The 18,568-nt window shown below is 47.8% G+C and overlaps 1 protein-coding gene across 1 annotated transcript in view; it reads right to left on the bottom strand.

The window, feature by feature from the left end:
* CTBP2 (C-terminal binding protein 2) overlaps positions 1 to 18,568 on the bottom strand; it is a 41,214-nt gene that overhangs the window by 10,139 nt on the left and 12,507 nt on the right. The window lies entirely within an intron of this gene.

Genomic DNA, 18,568 nt, shown 5'->3' on the forward strand with positions numbered 1-18,568 from the left:
CAGAAGGCTGATTTTTATATCCTATTTATTGCTCTGCTGGGGATTAACTGGTTCATTTTGGGACAAGTCACTTGGGAATTTCTACACTGCCTTTTCAGTAAGGATGTTTATGACATTAGGACCCTACAAAATATCTCAGGTATCTTTCTCACCTGCCCAGGCAGTTTCTGGGCAGAGCACAGGTGAGGGGACCAGATGCTCCGGGTACAATGTGGTGCTTTATTTCTGCTGCTGCACCATGAGATGGCTGGGGCTAGAGGGTCTGGGTTTGAGTCTCCAAATGCTCACACAAGCAGCCCTAGCAAAGCCTCTCCTTACCAAACCCCACTTCTGCACAAGAACCTGCCAGGGCTACCAGCCAACATCTGCCTGGCCTTTAAATGCAGTGGTTGTGCTGGTGAGGGGGACAAGCCCAGGGCTTGGCTGAGGGAACTCCATGGGACTGTTTTGGGTTATTTTGTGGGGGCACCTTCCCCAGCTGATGTGGGTGTGACACACATGGGCACTACTGGCCACAGTGATGAACCCCAGACCTGCGAGCACCAAGAGCATGGCCCTGGGGAGGGATCCAGCACTGCTGCTACACTCACACAGCTACACTCATTTTACATGGGAAAACATAACTCCATGGAAACAGGCAGGTTTAATTGAGTGGGTTCAGTGGCTTTCCATTCCTTTTTCACTGAATCTGCCTAAAGAAATGAAGAACCAACCAACCCAGCAGACCTGACTGAAGGTTTTCAGCATTACAGGTGGGTGCTTTTAGAACAGGTCCTTCCCTCCCCCTTCCCTACTGAGGTCTCCATTACTGGAAGTCGTACATTCTGTTTGCATGCATTTCATCCAGATGGGAGTGCAAGTGTGTCAGTAGGCAGGCTAGAGTGCCGAGACGATCTGGATAAGGGAAAGAAGCTTGTGATAAGCAGATAAGCAAGAATAAAAACATGCCCAAATCTCCGAGCGCTTACACAATCCCTCTGGGCAGCACTGCACCCAGCCAGATTATTTTCTCAGGTTAACAAGCGAGTGAATTATAACACTGACTTAAATGCTTACTAATGTGTATGATCTCCAAGGCTTAGAGCATCACCTGCCAGCCTCACACCACAACTGCAAATACAAAGGAATCTGATGCAGGGGCAAGGTGGCTGTGGTGGTGCCAGCCCTGCTGGCCACCATCCCTGTCCCCAAGCTCGGAGCCCAGAGCCCACCAGGGACCAGGACCATCCTCAAGGCAGAGCAGGGGGCACACAGAGGTTGGAGTGGCTTCCTGTGAGTGTGGCACATGGAAGATGAAACCACAGGTTATTTGAAACTTTGACATTTAATCCGAGCCCCAAAATAACAGGTTTACTATGCTGCCCTTAGATAAGCTTCTTTCAAAGTCAAACAAAACACAGCTTTTTTTCCTTTTTTTTTTTTTTTTGCAACAGCATCTGTGTCTTTGCTTGGGATTAGGGATGTAATTGTGCATGATGACACAGGCTTCTTAGGCACGTCACCCTTGCCCACACATTCAAGTGCAGTCACTGAGGATGAATGTGGCTGTAACCCGAGAGGTACTCACAGGAACTGCTCTCGTTTCTCCTACTTCCAGGAGGGAATTTATTTCAGCTCGACAAGGAAAGTTTTGAAGCAAATCAATACAGGATGAAGCACATAATGTATGGAAATTACATTTTAATAAAAACCATTGGCAGGTTTGCAGCTTAAACCGTGCTCTGTTTTCCTCGCCTGCCTCTCCCGTTGCCTTTCCACCACCCTGCATCCATTCCTCACCGTCCTGGTTCCTACCTCTGCACAAACACATTCAAACCGAGACATTTGGGCTGACAAAACCAAGCTAGCCCGGCTCATACAGCACGTTTGTTCTGCAGGCGACTGCTTCATTAAGAACGAGGTATGCCACGGATCAGAAAGTAATTAAACAGCAGCCACTCCCCCCGAAATTGCGATAAAACATCGCAGCCATTAACCCCTTTCACTCTGCCGAACCACGGGCTCGCCCCACCGAGGATACAACGCTGTGTAAACCATGAGCATCACCCCCCTGCGGAGCTGGGCACCAGCTCTCCTCGAGGCTGGGGTGGGATCAGCTCTGCGTCCCAGCAGCCCCTCAGATTCGGTGGCTCCCACGCCATCTCAAGCTGATTTTTGCTGAGAACCCCCCCAGCTGTTCCTGCAAAGTTGGGGCAAGTATTGTTCAACACATATTTTTTTTTTTTTTTAGGTGTTCTCAGCTGCCTGCAGAGCCTGGCCAGCAGTGCAGGGAGAGCTTGCTAAGGAAGAGGGAGAGGAGGAAGGGTTTATGGAAAGAAAAAAAAAAAAAAAGCAAGAAAAGCAAGGTTTTGCAGCCACAGAGAACTCAAACTCCACCCCGGCTCACAGGCAGCGCCGCTTGTTGCACGCAGCCCCGCGCATAAAGTGCTTTTGTTTCATTTTTAATACACAAAGCCTGCTTGTCCTTTCCTGCCGCTCCTCCCCTTTGCCACCCACTTGTATCCGATCCCAATGGCACCCCTGCCAAGAGAATTAGGGAGTGCTCCCTGCTAAATGGCAGCCTTTGTGTGACCGCAAGACGGCTGGTACTATCTCACCGAAACAAAAGCAGAAGCCATTTGCCTAATTCTTATTAATCTCAGTTGCCTGTGCCATGCAGCATTAAAATAATAACAAAAAAAGGGGGAAAAAAAGAGGAAAAAAGGCTTTAAACATGTTGCCCTGAAGTATATAAAAGTGCATCAAGAAGCAATCCTGACACTCGCCTGAATTACCCGCTCACAACCAAGTAGCTACAGTTTTACAGTCAACTACACACTTTATTAAACAAACAGAAAAGAAACAGGAAATTTCCCCTTGCCTGGAAAATGTTGCCTCCACATTCTTCTTCTTATTAAAAACCACACATGGCAGTGGAGGAGTAGGGAGGGAGGAGGAAGGGGGGGAACCCACACACGATAAAATACTACCACTTTTCAGTGCGTTGCCTCTCCTTTCGTCTACGAGGGGGTATCTTCAAACAAGCGATCCCGCGGCCCACAGCTGCAACATCTCAAGACAAATGTCTCTTTGAACACGGAGGGAAAAGAAAAGGCTTTTGTCCTGAGCCCCAGAAGAATGGTCTGAAATTGCGAGAGGAGTTACAGTCACCTCTGCGTGGCTCCCAACTCTTCAGAGCACTCCCTCCAGACTTTGCCGAAGCTTTTAACTAATCGTAGTTCTTTCCCAGCCCTTGAATAAAATCATGTGAGTGCCAGCCAAAAAATCTTATGCTATGCACACTAAAGGGTTTGTATATGTCACAGTTGCTTTCCCCCCTTCCACTCCCCTCCTCCTATTGACTTGCACATACGGCGGGGGTTTTTTTTTGAGTTGTCTCAAATGGATTTAATCTGTGCCACGCTGCGTTTTATGTTTGTTTGGGTTTTTTTTTGTGTATGTGGCTTTTTTTTTTTTTTTCAACTTAAAAATGAAACATGCCTTTCTTCCCATGCAGAGCGTGGCTCCAGAAAAAGGCTGATAGTCTTGAGCAGCAGCACCTCAAAAACAAACACAAAGCACTGGGGAAAGCAAGGCTGTGCTGATCTCAGCTACACCCAGAAACCAAGGGCCAAATTCTTTCTTGATGTGTGAATCAACTGATTTTCAGCATCAGAAATGACACTCGATCGCTGGCAGGATTCACATCTTCTTGGAGTCGTCCGTCTCCTCCTGGTCCTGCTCAGTTTGTCCCAAATAGGTGAAAGCAGCCCCACGTCACTGTTTGAGGGAATGGCTGGAGCTGTGTCAGGGAGGTTTAGGCTGGGTATCAGGGAAAGGCTCTTCCCCCAGAGGGTGCTGGGCACTGCCCAGGCTCCCCAGGGAATGGGCACGGCCCCGAGGCTGCCAGAGCTCCAGGAGCGTTGGGACAGCGCTGCCAGGGATGCCCAGGGTGGGGTTGTTGGGGTGTCTGGGCAGGGCCAGGGGCTGGGCTGGATGATCCTTGTGGGTCCCTTCCACCTAAGGATATTTTATGACTTTGTAACTGTAATCCCGATCCCACACTGTCAGAGTATGTAGGACACTGCTGCTGTGGGATGTAGAGAACGAGGGCAGGCTGTGCCTGGGCAATGCCCCATCTCCAGAGCATGGCTGGGAGCAGTCACTGGAGCAGTTGTTTTTCCCTCTTTCCAGCCTTTGTCACTGCCAGCGGCACCAGCAGCTACAGACAATCCCCACCCAAGAAATAAGAAAAAAATCTGCACCTCAGTCCCGTTCAATACCATCAGCACTGCCTTTCCATAGTGTTACTCTATCCCCATTTTATCACCACCCTGCTGGGTCCAACAGCATCATCCCCCCCCTCCACAGACTGCAGGGTCCTGAACAACACAGAGCCGACCCAAGGGAACACCCAGGAGAAATGGGCAGCAGTTCACTGGCACGCACAGCCCGCTACAGACAAGGGTCCTGCTCACCCTGTCGGGAGCTTCGGGATGCCAAGGGGAATCCTGGAACTGGAGGACAGGGCAGGAATAAGGAGAACAAAGGTCTATTACCTGGAGTTGGTACTGACTTGTAACACTGACTTTGAAAGACCTGTCAGTCTCCCTAACATCCAGTCTGAGTACAGGACAAGGGGATTTAGGTACATTTTTCTCTTGAATATAAACCATTGCTTAAGCACTAGAAAATCCCCAGATTTGCTGTCCCTGCCATCACCTCTGCATTACAAGCTGGAGAGCCAAGGTCCCAAGGTGGCTTTCCAGGGGTCCCCACTCCCTGCAAGCAGAAAGGTTGAGTGGCAAAGGTGCCAGAGTGATTCTGTGAGGATGGAGATGCTTCGGGAAAGCACTGTGATGCTGCAGGACCCACAGGACCAACCTCCTCCACCACATCACCAGTGATGCTCTTTCTTTCACTTACATTTTCCTGCTAACAAATGCTTCTCATAATAAATGCATATGCAAAAATGAAATAGGACACAAGTCTTATCTCACACTTAGGGGAAAAAAACCCAAACATATTCGCTGTTTTTTCTAACCACAAATACTCTGGAGGCACTTGGTACTGTGCAGACAGAAGCCACACAGACACACAGCATGTTTAGAAAGTGACATCAAATATATTTTTTTATAAATAACCACGGATTGTTTTGTATTTTAAAAGCAAAGCATCTTTGAGGTTGCCAGGATCCTACCAGGGAAAGACTGCAACATCTTCTCCTTCAGTGGAGACGAGACCCAGGTGTTTGAACTGATGCTGGAGCTCCAGGCTTGCAGCCAGGGCTGCTGTGGGCAAGGGGGATGATGGCAAAGTGGAGGCAACTTTCAGCCCACTGGAAAAACCCACAGGTTCATGGCAGTCCCCTCTGGTGAGGGAAACTGTGTTTCAGAGAAACTCCAGAGATGGGCAGAGACGCAGTAAGGGCCATCCTGCCCTGCTGGAAAGGGAAAAACCCGTACCTGGTGTTGGGAAGAGCCTGTGCAAAGCCCTGACCTCTCCAGCACATTTCCTCCAGTCAGCACACAAGAGCTGGATTTTGGCCAGTTCCCCTTCCAGATAACTTTTCAAGGCTTCCTTGAAGAAAGTATTTTTAAAAATTCATAGGAAGTTCCCATATAAAACAATGTCCTTATTAGCTGATCCAAGCACCGTGGTTACAGCCCCCAGCTGAACTACTGACATGTGAGCCACAGAGAAATGCTCAGTTAAAATATAAATATACATGGTATTTACTTACTCTTTTAAATTCCTGCAGGTACACACACCAGAAACACCTCCTTTTGTGTACCCCATTAAAGCACTGGGATACACTGTTGACACCACAGGGATGCAGCCCTGGGGCACGAAAGCCAAACACAAGCTTTGCAAAACTCCGGAGTGCTGGTGTATGAAATGATCTCTGGGCTGAACTAAATCTCACCCAGGAGCACCGCACATACAGCTGCAAGAACAGGAACTGGTGTTAATGCAAGGAAAGAGTAACAGAAGGGTAATGTATGGCCTCTGCTACGTATCAAAATGTTGGTGTTTGGGTTATTCCCACATTGCTGGGTTGGTAAATCCGTGTCTGTGAACACTGAACACCAAGGAGTGACTTCAAGAGGAGCTAACGTGAAACTCCTAATGGTCACACGAGGGGATGGGAGACAGGGGCGCCTGAGGGATGTGCTGACCCAGGGACCCTGAGAAGTGGGAGTGCAGAGCAGGGCACGGGTGGATGGGACGGCAGAACCAGGGAGGCAGTGGGAGCTGCCAGGGCATGGGAGAGGCAGAGCAGATGGGAGAGGCCATATGGGGTGGTGAGGTAGGGATGCTACCAAGAAAGCTAAAAGAAGCACCTGGGAGAGAAACTGCTTGCTCAGAGCAGCTCAGATGCCTGTATATATATATATAGGTTTTTTTTGGTAAGAGAGGGATGGGAAAAAGATTGGAAAAGCTCAGTAAGGGTTTGTTTGGTGGTTACAATTCAGACACCATATGGACCCTCAAACTGTCCCACTGCCCAGGGCTGAGCTTTGCAGCCATATTAAAAAAAAAAAATATGGAGAAGATAACAGAAAAACCCCCAATGAATTCTCCCTGAGTATGCTCCACTACTAAGCCCAGTGCTGGAAACAAACTGTACTTGTAGAGCTCAGTGGGCAGCTTTCCTAATATTATCCAGCACTCTCTCCAGTGCTGCACTTCAGCTGCAGGATATATCCTTTATTTCTCATGGGTGGGACGTTCACCTCTGAGCCACACATTCCAGCCATACAGCATCATGCACCAGGGACAACACCCCGTGCCAGCTCTCCTTCGGGTCCCTCTCCATCCTCGTTATCCATTTATTTTTTCCCTTCCATCCAAGTGGAAACAAAACTACAGCAGTAGAAAACGAATGAGCTGCTCCAGGAAATGGACAGCTTTCATTGTTTTGGTTTTTGGTTGGTTTTTTGGTTTTTTAATTTAAAAGATTAAATAAACCCAAGGAGAAGGATGCTGCTGCCAGGGGAGAGCTGCTGATATCGGCCATCTGGGCAGGAGGCTGTTCAAACTTCAAATTGCCCTGAGGGATTCAGAGGCTGTAAAGACGTTTTGGAACACGAGATACTGAAATCAAGGCTAAAGATGAGCCTGTCGACCGGCAGTGACAGCCCCGGCATGGGGACAGCCTGGAATTCTGCTGCCTGAGACCCCCACCAGACCAGCAGCAGGGCTGTCCACAACACACCAGCATTGTGGGGTGCAAACCTGGCTTTATCTCACACACAGACCACTGACAGCCCCATGGTTTAGACTGGAAATTCCCTCAAATTAAAAAAAAAGGTAAAGCATCAAAGCAAGCACTTGGAGCCAGTTTTGGGAAGCGGGAAGGATTCAATCCCACCAGCTGTCTGTGTGCCACCAGCACTGTTGGAACTTGTATTTGCACATTGATAGTGAGAGATTCTGAGTGGAAAACAAAGAAAAGGCCATGTTGGGAGATACCTGTAGGAATTACATGATGCTGTTAACCACTGACACTAGTCTTTCCCATTATGCTGGACAGAAAGTGCTCTCAGTCTTTTAAGCAACAGGGCTCCCTCTGAGCATCTCTGCTTTGCTGCTGGCATTCCTGAGATCTGCTGGAGGTTTAGATCCCACAGGAGGGTTGACACAGCACTGGAGGAGTTTCTGTCTCTGGAGAGACAGAACTGCTTTGCTGGGGTGGGAGCCTGGAGAGCCTTTTGGAAGATAAATCCTCATTTCCATGTCCATCCATAGCTGTTGTCATCTCAAGTCACTTGTTTACAGCCAGAAGGGACAACAACCCCACCAAGGATCCAGCCCAGGCTTTAGCTCATGCTTTTTCCATAAGGGCAATGTGGGAGTCTTCAGTGAGAGCCCAGCTTGACTTTAGGAGTCTCCCCAAAGCAATTTTTGGCCAAGCACAGAGTGCCAAGAAGGGCTGGCCGCTGCCTCAGCTCCTCCTGCACGTGCTGCAGATGTGCCAGGGAGCAGCCGAAGCCCTGGCCTGGGGCAAGGGATGGCTCCAATCCTTTAAATCCACCTGGACACCTCCAGTGCCTTCATTCAGAGGGATAAAAGGCCAGGAGCAGTGAGTGCTGTGCCAAGCAGCCAGGAGCACATGGGCTGTCCCTGAGCCCTGTGAGCCACGCCAGGAGCACTGGGCTGTCCCTGGGCTGTCCCTGAGCCCTGTGAGCCACACCAGGAGCACTGGGCTGTCCCTGGGCTGTCCCCAGCCCTGTGAGCCACGCCAGAAGCACTGGGCTGTCCCTGGGCTGTCCCCAGCCCTGTGAGCCACACCAGGAGCACTGGGCTGTCCCTGGGCTGTCCCCGGGCTGTCCCCAGCCCTGTGAGCCACACCAGGAGCACTGGGCTGTCCCTGGGCTGTCCCCAGCCCTGTGAGCCACGCCGTGTGTGCTGCCGGGGGCTCCTCCACAGCCTGCCTGATGCCTGCTGGCTCCTGCAGGGAGAACCGAGAGCTCACTCCAAACCCACAGGTCCTGCCAAGGCCTCGTCCCTCCTAAGACCTCCTAAAATAGCTGCTGGGTGCTGGCCAAGCACACAAGCCCAGCTGGAACCGTCTGCTCAGCGACCCCGCTGCAAGGTCACCCCTCCTGCAGCCCGGGACAGCCACCGCTCAGCCCACATCGGGAACGTGTCAGCCGGGGCCGACAGACCTTTGGCAACTTTCTCCTCTCTCACATCCCCACCCTCTTCCACATCGAAGGTCCAATGAAGGAACCTCAGCACAGACAGGAAGCCCAAGTACTGCCATGTTCCCAGCAGGTTCACACGGCTCCTGCTTCTCCTTGTCCTCGTTTCTTGCTTCTCTTTATACCCATTTCTTTCTCTATCCCAGTTTGTACCCGGAGCTCCTCTGTGCTCTCCCATCACTCTTTGAGGAATTTGAGACCAATTCCTCTAAGTGCAGAAAGGATGGTGAAATATGTGAGCAGGGGAATAACCTGGAAGGTCCTGGGAGGTGCTGAATGCCTGCAAATCCCACTCATTTCCCTAAGATAAACACCCTCACTTCCCTGTAGCACTGCATTATAACTACGTGAGAAAAACCCCCTAAATACTAACATTCAAAAGCACTTAACTATGACCTACTTGCTATTAAAGTTGATTTACTTTTACAACTAAAGCTTTACAGGTCTATCATAGGATTTTATCATGGTTGCACTTTAAAAAAAACAAACAGGGCACACTTTACATTCCTGTTGAACTTAAAGCAGCCCAGAACCATAAAAACAGAGCAAACAAAGCTCCAGGCTTGACAGTGACCACCAAACCCCATCTGCTCCCCCTTGTATCCTTCAAGGAACAGTTTAAGGAGGGAGGCTGATCACCTCATGGGGCTCAGAGCCACCTGGCCTGGCTGAAGGTATCCCTGCTCATGGCAAGGGGTTGGACTAAATGACCTTTAAAGGTCCCTTCCAACCCAAACCATTCAATGATTCCATGAAGCCCAGTATTTTCTGGTTTAACTAATATTGAAAAAGACTGGGTGCACCTCAGGCAGGATTTCCTAAGCATGAGTGCCTTAAGAAGACAGAGCCCTGTGTGTGGTGATATCCTAGGAAAAATATTGAAGAGAAAATCACTCCTGCTTCAACCCATGTTCCCTAACTAATATATTTGATTATTTTCAATATTGCTGTAAAGCTGTCTCCCGAGATACATCAGGAAAATGATGACGGATCCCACACTGTGCTTGCAGCCACCTTCCCAGAGGAGAAGGTTCTGCTGGAAAGTTCAACAGGAATGGGGGATGACACGAGGTCCAGCAGCATCTCCTGGCCTGACATCTTCTCTCTGAGCCACCTGCAAGGCTGCTCACTCAGCTGTGGAAAAATAAAACCAACTCAAAGCCCCCACTGAGAAAGCTCAATCTCTTTATCCAACTTCTCAGGAAAAAGATTTTTGAGATGCCACACAATAGAGCCCTTTTTAGCTATCTGTGCCCTTGAGCCATGCATTAATACAGCTGAGACTAAGCTGGATTGAGGGAATTTTAAATTGGTGTGCTGGATGATGTAGAAGGCTATCAAAAAAAAAAACCCCAAAACCCAAACCTAAAAAACCCTCACTCAGAAATGAAAAAAGGAGACTACACAGAACTGGATTGTAGGCTGGAGATTTCATGAGGCCAGGGTGAGCAAGCAAAACCTCTCACTGGAAATGTTATTAATAATCATGTCTTATCTCCTGGAACAGAGAAATTACCTTGATTAATAACAATACACGGATTATTTACAAACTCCCACATCTTAGAATATTATCATTTAATCACGTTTTTTTTAGACTGAGGGGAAAAAAAGTGGTGGTCAGAGCAGGAAAGTCTGTATATTAAAACTCACCCTTCTTAACCCTTCTGACTTTGCACCTCCTTAGAGCCCCACCGGCTGCTCATCAGTAACTCCTGTGTGCTGAGGGCATCCTGAAGGTGCAAAGGGGCCTTGCAGGTATTTCAGGAAGAAATGAGAGCGTAACCATAGGTATGGAGATTCTCAGGTGCACAAAATGAGGCTAAATGTAGAAATTTTGACTTCATAGAATCATTGAGTCATTTAGGTTGGAAAAGACCTCGAACATCATAGAGTCCAACCATTCCCCCAGCACTGCCAAGACCACCACTGACCCATGTCCCCAAGTGCCACATGGCTCTTAAACCCCTCTAGGGATGGGGACTCCACCACTGTCCTGGGCAGCCCTTTGGTACACAGATGTCATGTTCCTATGAATAAACTTCAAGCCAGAAAAAAAGTCTTTTGTAATTCAGGGCTATTAAATCTTTTTTGAAATGTTCAAATCAAATTAAACCAAATGAGATTTTTTTTTTTTTTGTAAGTTGCTTTTAAATTCAATTCTTTCAAATATCCGCTGAACCTTTTGAAAATTAAATTAATTTTATTTTTAATGCAATGTGCAGTTGCGGAGAACTGAGGAAAAGCATGTGGTCCCAGAAGCATGTGGGGTTTTTCCTAACTATACAAGTTGCTCTAATAAAAAGATATTATCTCCCCCTGCAAACCTTGTCTGGCTTCAGCTTTCCAAGCTGAATAAAGATAGCAAAAAGTTCAATTATTAACTTTCCCATTCTCTATTTTCCCTCTTTATCAGGCTTTTCCTGGCCACTCACATTCCTGCCTGGCTGCAAAACACGGGCTGTAGGTCTGGACAAGAGCCTGTGGACCCAAACAGGGCTGGAACCAGCCAAAGCTCTTCCAAAAATTCTCAAATGACATTGAGGATGTGATTTCTTTTGGTACAGTGGACAGAAGCTCTGAGGAAGGACCTAGGAGGAAGCTGAGGTGCCTCTGGTCACCCCACCTCACCATTCCAGCTTTCTCAAAGCTCTGGAAGCTGAAGCAAACCCCTCCAGATTTGTCCAGCCAGGCTGTTCCTGGGGCCTGGCTGGACAGCATGCACTAGGAATGGGTGAGAACATACCTAACATTTTTTCTCATCCCTGACCCTAAAACATTCTGTGGATTAGTGATAATCCCCAACCACACATTTCACATCTTAAATTAAAACAGGGGACCGGGCAACGCTGACTGAAAACCGTCACCAACGTTGTGACACCAAAGTGCCCCCTCACCCTGTGACCTTCCATCTGTCAGCACAAGCGATGCTCACCCCACCAAGGGTTTCCTCATGGGGTTTTCCTCTGTGCCCAGGGTGGGCTGGAGTCAAAGCAAGGTTAAACTCTCATCATTTTGTAAATCCTACCCCCGAAGCTGCTTCATCTCCCCCTCTCCCACCCCAGCCCTCAGCCAGGTCAGCTGCACGCCAGCGCCTTCTGGTTTATGGAAAACCATGTTCAGTGTCCAAATATTGCACAGATCCTTGAATAATAGAGCTTATAACCCCCCTAATTTATCATCAGTGTTTAAAATAGTATCACTAATAAGTAATTGTAGTTGAAACATTTATCTTAAACCAGAGCTATTTAAACGATGATAATCTAGAAAAATCTTTGCTAATCTGCTCCATCTTTGAGCAAAAGAAATACACACTCCCTGGCTTTCGTACTAAAACAAAAATGAGCACTGGCAGAGCAAGCAAAATCATCTACAAACACAAATCAACCTTTTCTCCTTGTGAGCCAGAGTAGCCCAAGGGGTAACGGCACGATCACGCTCCCGATGTATTCATACAGCACATTTCATCTTCATTAATCCAGATAACACACTGGCAGATTCTTATTTTTCAGTTCCAAGAATGATGAGCTATTCCTGTGCTCCAGCAGTCCAACACCCACCTCTCCCCCACGCACAGGGGTCTGACCATCACCCTGGAGCTCCAGGGGTGTCTCCTGCCTTCCTGCCCTCCCAATCCCTTGGGAAGGGGCTGTAGCACTGGAGCCCCAGCTTGTCCCAGCTCCTGGCTGTGGCCCAGGAGGCGTCAAAGTCCACCACACCTTTGGTCACAGCGAGGGGCTTTAAGGACCTCCTGAAGCTGCCCTGTCCTTGCCCTTCATGGCTCTTCTCACAGGGGCAACCTCAGCAATGCAACAAGAGCTAAAGGAGGCAGCTCAGGATGCTCAACAAAGAATTCCTGCAGAGATTCGTATTTTCTCTCCGTTTTCCATGAACTGGTGTTTTGGTCAATAGTGTTCATATTTAAGGTGTCATATTTTCTTGTGCATGCCAAGGATTGCTACAGTGCAGCTCCCACAGCTGCTGGGAGGCATTTCCTGCAGGCTCCTCAGCACACTGAGAGACAAATAAAATCCAAACTGTAGAGAAACTGACTGCTCTTGAAACCACGTTAACTCTAATGGGCTGAAAATATCTTCATTTTTATGTCTCTTCACCATCACAGTGCTGATGTAGGTGAGCACAGGATATAGGTTTATCTAATAATGTATACCCAAGATAGTGAAAAATATTTTACATTTGCCTACAGTTATAAAACTGTAAATCACACTGAACAACATCACTGCAGTAAGCTCTTCTCCTCTAACCATTTTCTATATTTTATTGGTTCAATGAATCCCATCACCTATCAGCCCAAGAGCTGTAGTTATAGACTGTATGGTGAGTCTCAGGTAATTTATTTAGTCTTAAAATTGTGCCACAAACCCACCAAAGTGAGGAACGGGAAAATGAACTGATCAGGTTTAATTTCTTTGTTGGGAATAAGATAGGGGAAGAGAGGGAAAGGAGTCTTGCACAGAAATTTCAGAAAGTTGACAAAATTTCCTGCCTTGCAGCAGAAAGCAGTTGGCAAAGAAGGATGCTGATGCATCCCACCCCTGTCTACAGGTTTATACACTTGATTAGATCATACAGATTACAAAACAAACCAAATGAAACTGAGTGTTGAGAAAACTCCAGCGGCTCCTGCAGCAATGACAATCCTACACTGTGCCTCTGTCTGAGGGGGTCCCAAAGCTCCCCCAAGAGCTGCCACTGACACAAAACCACCCTGCTGGCTGTAGTCAACAGGTTCAGGCGACGTGGCAAAGAGGGGAAGTAAGACATGGTGCTCATCAAGACACCCAGCTAAATAAGCACTGTACAATTTCACACAGTTTTCATCGTTCATTCCACAAATACCCAAGAGATAATTGTACAGTACTCAGTGTAATCTATTCCTTTTAATTAATACCTTTGGTAATACAAAGAAAAACCCAATATTGGGAAAAAAACCCAAAAAACAGAGCACATGGCCAGCTGACTTTCCTAAGAATACTTAAGAATACAGAGGTGGCTTTTTAATTACCATCAAACCCCCTTCTATTTGGTGGCATTACTTTTAGCAAGAGTCTTCCCAAATCTCTCCGTAATTCTCAGCCCAACACGAGTTGCCTTCCTTGACCTGCTGTCCTCTCTCTGCAAGTAGACAAAATTTGTCTCCCTCAAGCCCTCATCCTTTGGAAGCAAAAAGGAAAGAGATTCTTCTGCAGAAACATGTTAGAAGTTGCTCTCAACATAAAATCACCGAATTCTAGAATGGTTTGGGTTAGAAGGGACCTTAAATCCCTCCAGTGCCACCCCTGCCATGGGCAGGGACACCTTGCACTGTCCCAGGCTGCTCCAAGCCCCGTCTTCTACGGGCAAGGCCTCACCACCCTCACAGGAAAGAATTTCTTCCCAGTATCTAATCTAAACTGACTCTCCTTCAGCTTAAAAACCAACACAGAGATCATCCCCTATAAGAAGAGACATAGATTTGTCACAGGATGTGGAAATTATTCCCCAAGTTTACCAAAACAAGCTATTTTGTTGCTGCTCAGAAGAACCAGACCTTGAGAAAGGTGCAGATCCATCTCAGTGCCTTGCTCAAGGTCTTGCCAACTGACACTGAAGGGTTTCGTAACTATTTTTGTTTTGTTTGTAATGCAAGGGTCACAATTAGTGAAGAACTCCTCTTCCAGCTCTCACTGACTGAACATGATGGATCTGCACCAAGTGCAGCCACGTTGCGCTCTCTGGGGGCCCTGCAGGAGGTGTGGGTGAGGATGCAGCACAGACACCCAGACAGCAACACATCTCACCCTCCTCTGCCTCCTGACTTCAGTGAGCTGGTGAACGCTGCCTGCTGCCAGGATGAGGTACAGAGTGTGCAGGGGACATCCCTGGCATGTGCCCGGGTTCGAGCAATCGACTTGTGACTGCTCCGCTGTTTCTGCCCCTGTCAGGCACAAAAACAAAATCCCAGTTGCTACTTCCTTGTGATTCACATGAGGAGTGCCTGGAGTCAATGGGTTCAGTGTGGGGATCATTCAAACCAGCTGTGGCCACTAAAAGAATCCATTCTTCATTCCTGCGACCAGGCTTGCTAGAAAGTAGGGAGCAAATGTTCCACCCTAAATAGTTTTGGTCTGAGCACAAGAGAAGCTATTGGCAACAACAACATTGAGAGAAAGAATGTCTTAGCATCAGGCTCAGATGCCTTGCAAATGTATTTTGTATCCTCTACCCCAATTTGTATTTCTTTCTGCCTGTAACAGACTATATGCTTTAATCGGCTCTGGCAGATTGCTGAGCGTCTTTATTTTGGCTAGTAGAGAGCTCCCTTCCATATGGGACCTATCTGGGATGGAAAGCACATCAACTGGGATGGAGAGCCCAACCCCAGCTGAGCACCAGGCCACCGTGGCCTCCACTGTGAAGCCAAATTGTGCAAGAGCCACAGAATCACAAAATGGCTTGGATTGGAAGGGACCTTAATGCTCATCCAGTTCCAGCACCCTGAGGGACACCTTCCCCTAGACCAGGTTGCTCCAAGCCCTGTCCAGCCTGGCTTTGAACACTTCCAGGGATGGGGCAGCCACAGCTTCCTCACCATCCTCACAGTAATGAACTTCTCCCCAGTATTCAATCTAAATCCACCGTCTTTCCGTTCAACAGTTCCCTCTGCGTGACCAACCAGGCCTGATCTGAGCATTTTCTTTGCGTTGACTAGCAAGAGCAGCCCTGACACGGTGCATATGTTCTGAATTTCACGTACTTCAGAAACAAAATGAGAAAAAAAGTTATTGTGCTGCACTGTGAAATACCAAAAGCACTGTGCTGCATTAACATGGCATTGTCTCCAGGACTCTTGTCCAACTGCAGGCTGACAGGAGGAGCTGGCACACAGACACTGAGAAGTGCCCACATCCTTTCCTCACACCCCCAGCACATGAATGTCTCCATCCTCTCCATCCAGTTATCAGTGCAGCCTGAACTGGGGACAATGCTCATTAACAAAAGATACAAGGGAGGATAACAACTGAAAGATAAAGATTTGCATTTATTAATGTCAACAATATAAAGGAAATGATAAAGCCCTGCAAACTGAGTTTCTAATTTGGTCCTAATCCCACTGGGCGTAGCTGTGCCAGCCCTGGCTGCCTCTCCGTCTCAGTCCCAGTCTCCTTTCCATCAGTCAGGACAAGCCTTTTCCCAAATCACAACAGCTGGCTGGAGCAACCCTCCACCTCCTCTTTCTTGCTACAACTTTCCCTTAGAGCATGATGACTTTTAAATCCTTTTAGGCTCAAAGCCCAGTAACCAGTAAAGCCCAGCACAAAGTGATACTTATTTCTCACAACTATTTTTTTTTTCTGTAAGAATCCAATAGAAAAATAACCTCAGCAGTATTTGTCATAGCCAGAGGTGGATTTGAAGCTCTTATGAAGTGAGTGTGCTGCCCACAGTGGTGTTTGATGCCTGGTTCTTAACAGAGTTAGAGGAAGAGCCTACCCTGAGCCAAAATTCCTGTCCTCCTCCAGCTGTAGTAAGGAGTGACTTCAAATCTTTTGGGGGGATGGAAACTTTGGTATGGACAAAGAACTCAAATGAACAGCGACAATGGCTGCAGAGTGATTTCCTTAATTAGAAAATTGGCTGTGTTCCTAAGGAGGAGGAAAACAATGCTGCAGACTGCCAAGGCAAAGAGCAAGTAAAAACTGTAGCACATGTAGCTCTGGAGGAAACACAAACGGGCTCTATCAGGCCCTCAGATCCTCCAAAACCACTTGTAATTATTAAGCTGAAAATCAAGCACAGTCCTGCTGCTGAATCAGAGCAGCACAAGCAATATGACTTGGCCTTAATTAATTCATTTTGACAAAGCTCAAAACACTCTCCAGGCGATTTAAGACACCATAAAAAATAAGGAACTGACAGTTTTTGACCTCAAGATGTCAAATACAGAACTGCTGCCTAGTTGTGATGAGCTGTCACTGTCTCCCCTGGACATCCCCATTGCAGCTCTGCATTTCACAGGGTGGGCTGTAACCACCCAACGTGGTCCACGGGAGGACTGGCACGTTCTGACAGCATCAGTCAGCCCATCCTCAACAGCATCCAAGAATCCCTGTCAGTACAGCAGCAGTGGTGGGTGGTCTTCTCAGCCTCTGCTCTGTTTGGTGATGGAAAATACTAACCAGGAAGGCTGTGTAGCTTTTTTAAACAGCAGACCAGATCCCAAGCACAACAAACTCTCTAAGAAGAGACATTTCAGAGTGTGCACATCTCTCAAACCAGCACAGGGACAGAGAGGCTGCACAGAAAAGGGAAGAAAACAACAGGCAGAGAAACTGCAGCTTTTCCCTGCACTGGTCACATGTGGATCTGTCAATCTGACCAGCACCTGACACCTGTGATCAGAAAGAAGCTGATACCTGTTGTGCTGAGACAACTGAACATCCCGCTACAGAAATTCAATGTCTGGTGCCAAAACAGCGCTCCTGGGGAAGAGACAACGTCTGGGGAGACTGGGAAGGCAAAGGCAGAGGAAAACACTCCTCGGCTGCAACAGAAAACCAACATGCTGATGCCCCTCCTCAGCACAGGACTCCGGCCAAGGAGAAACAGGGGTCATGGACTGTTTCCAGGGGCACACTTGAGACGCTCTCACTGTAATTGAACATGAAGCTGTGGCCTCCCAGGGCTGCGCAAGCTCCTCGGGGTGATAGGAGCCCCCATCTGACTGAGCATGGGGGGTTCAGGTTTTCCTGCTTCAAACCAGCCACACAGTGAAACAAAACATGAGTTTCAGATGTGAGGGAGGCTGAGGAGCAGAGCTGTGGGCTGCAGACAGGTGACCACAGAGCAATGGCAGCAGTAAGGCTGAGTTTTCAGAGTGTGGCTCCAAAAAGAGATCTCAGAGCACACCCTCATGATCCACTTCCAGGCAGGAGATGAGAATCATCCCAAACTTGACAGGAGAATATGGGTATCACTCCAGGGGATTGCCAAAATTGCCTTACACTGACACCCAGGAGCTCCACATGGCTTAATAAAAAGCATCAAAGCACAGGTCACACACAGTTTACCAGAAAATTAACCTTAATGCAAAACCTTTGAACCAAGAGTTTTTTTGAAAGGAATTTTAAATTGCTATTTTGCCAAATTCTGATTGAAAATCTTTGCTCAGGGCTCATGACCCACTTACCAAGCATGGCACTGCTGTATTTGGAAGGACTTGAGTCAGAGTATTTCTAACTCCACAAAGGGTAGGAGCTAGAGGCAAACAAACAAAGCGTGTAACTGCGCCAGCTTCAGAGGAGAAGTGTACAAAAAATTTGGAACACAAACATTTGGTGACTGTTACCAGCACCATTTTTCCCAAGCATGGAATGCTTTCCTAGAAACTGGCCACCTTTAGGGCACCCTCTGTCCTGCCACAGTATTTTGGTTGGATTACAGTTACTGATTCCAGTATTTTCCTCTTCCTTCTGCTCTCCTGCCTTCTTCCTTCCTTTCCCACTTCTCCAGATGTGTTTGTGCTGGAGGAAAGCTGCTCCCTTTGTCTCAGTGGCGCAGTTTCCAGCCCTGCCTGCTGGCAGCAGTGTGTGCAGCCCGGGCTGTCCAGCACCCCTTAGTATGTGCTTCTTCAAAGAACCGTGGGGCTCTAAGTGCCTTATGAGCAGATTAAACAAACAGGTAAAAGGCATATTAACTCAATGTGCCTAATAACTTCCTAGAGTGGGAGTAAAGGAAATTGGAGATTTCCCAGGAAATTATGCAGAGTAAGGCCAGATCCTCCCAAGTGGCATCACATAGAGGAATTGTGTCCTCCTGGCACCTGGCACAGGCAATCAATGACCAAACCAAAAAACCACCAAAACCTGGATAGGAATTGCATT

Source organism: Corvus kubaryi, unplaced genomic scaffold, assembly GCF_017639235.1.
Source record: "Corvus kubaryi isolate FWS band 111438036 unplaced genomic scaffold, C.kubaryi_AGA036_p1.0 138, whole genome shotgun sequence".
NCBI lineage: Eukaryota > Metazoa > Chordata > Aves > Passeriformes > Corvidae > Corvus > Corvus kubaryi.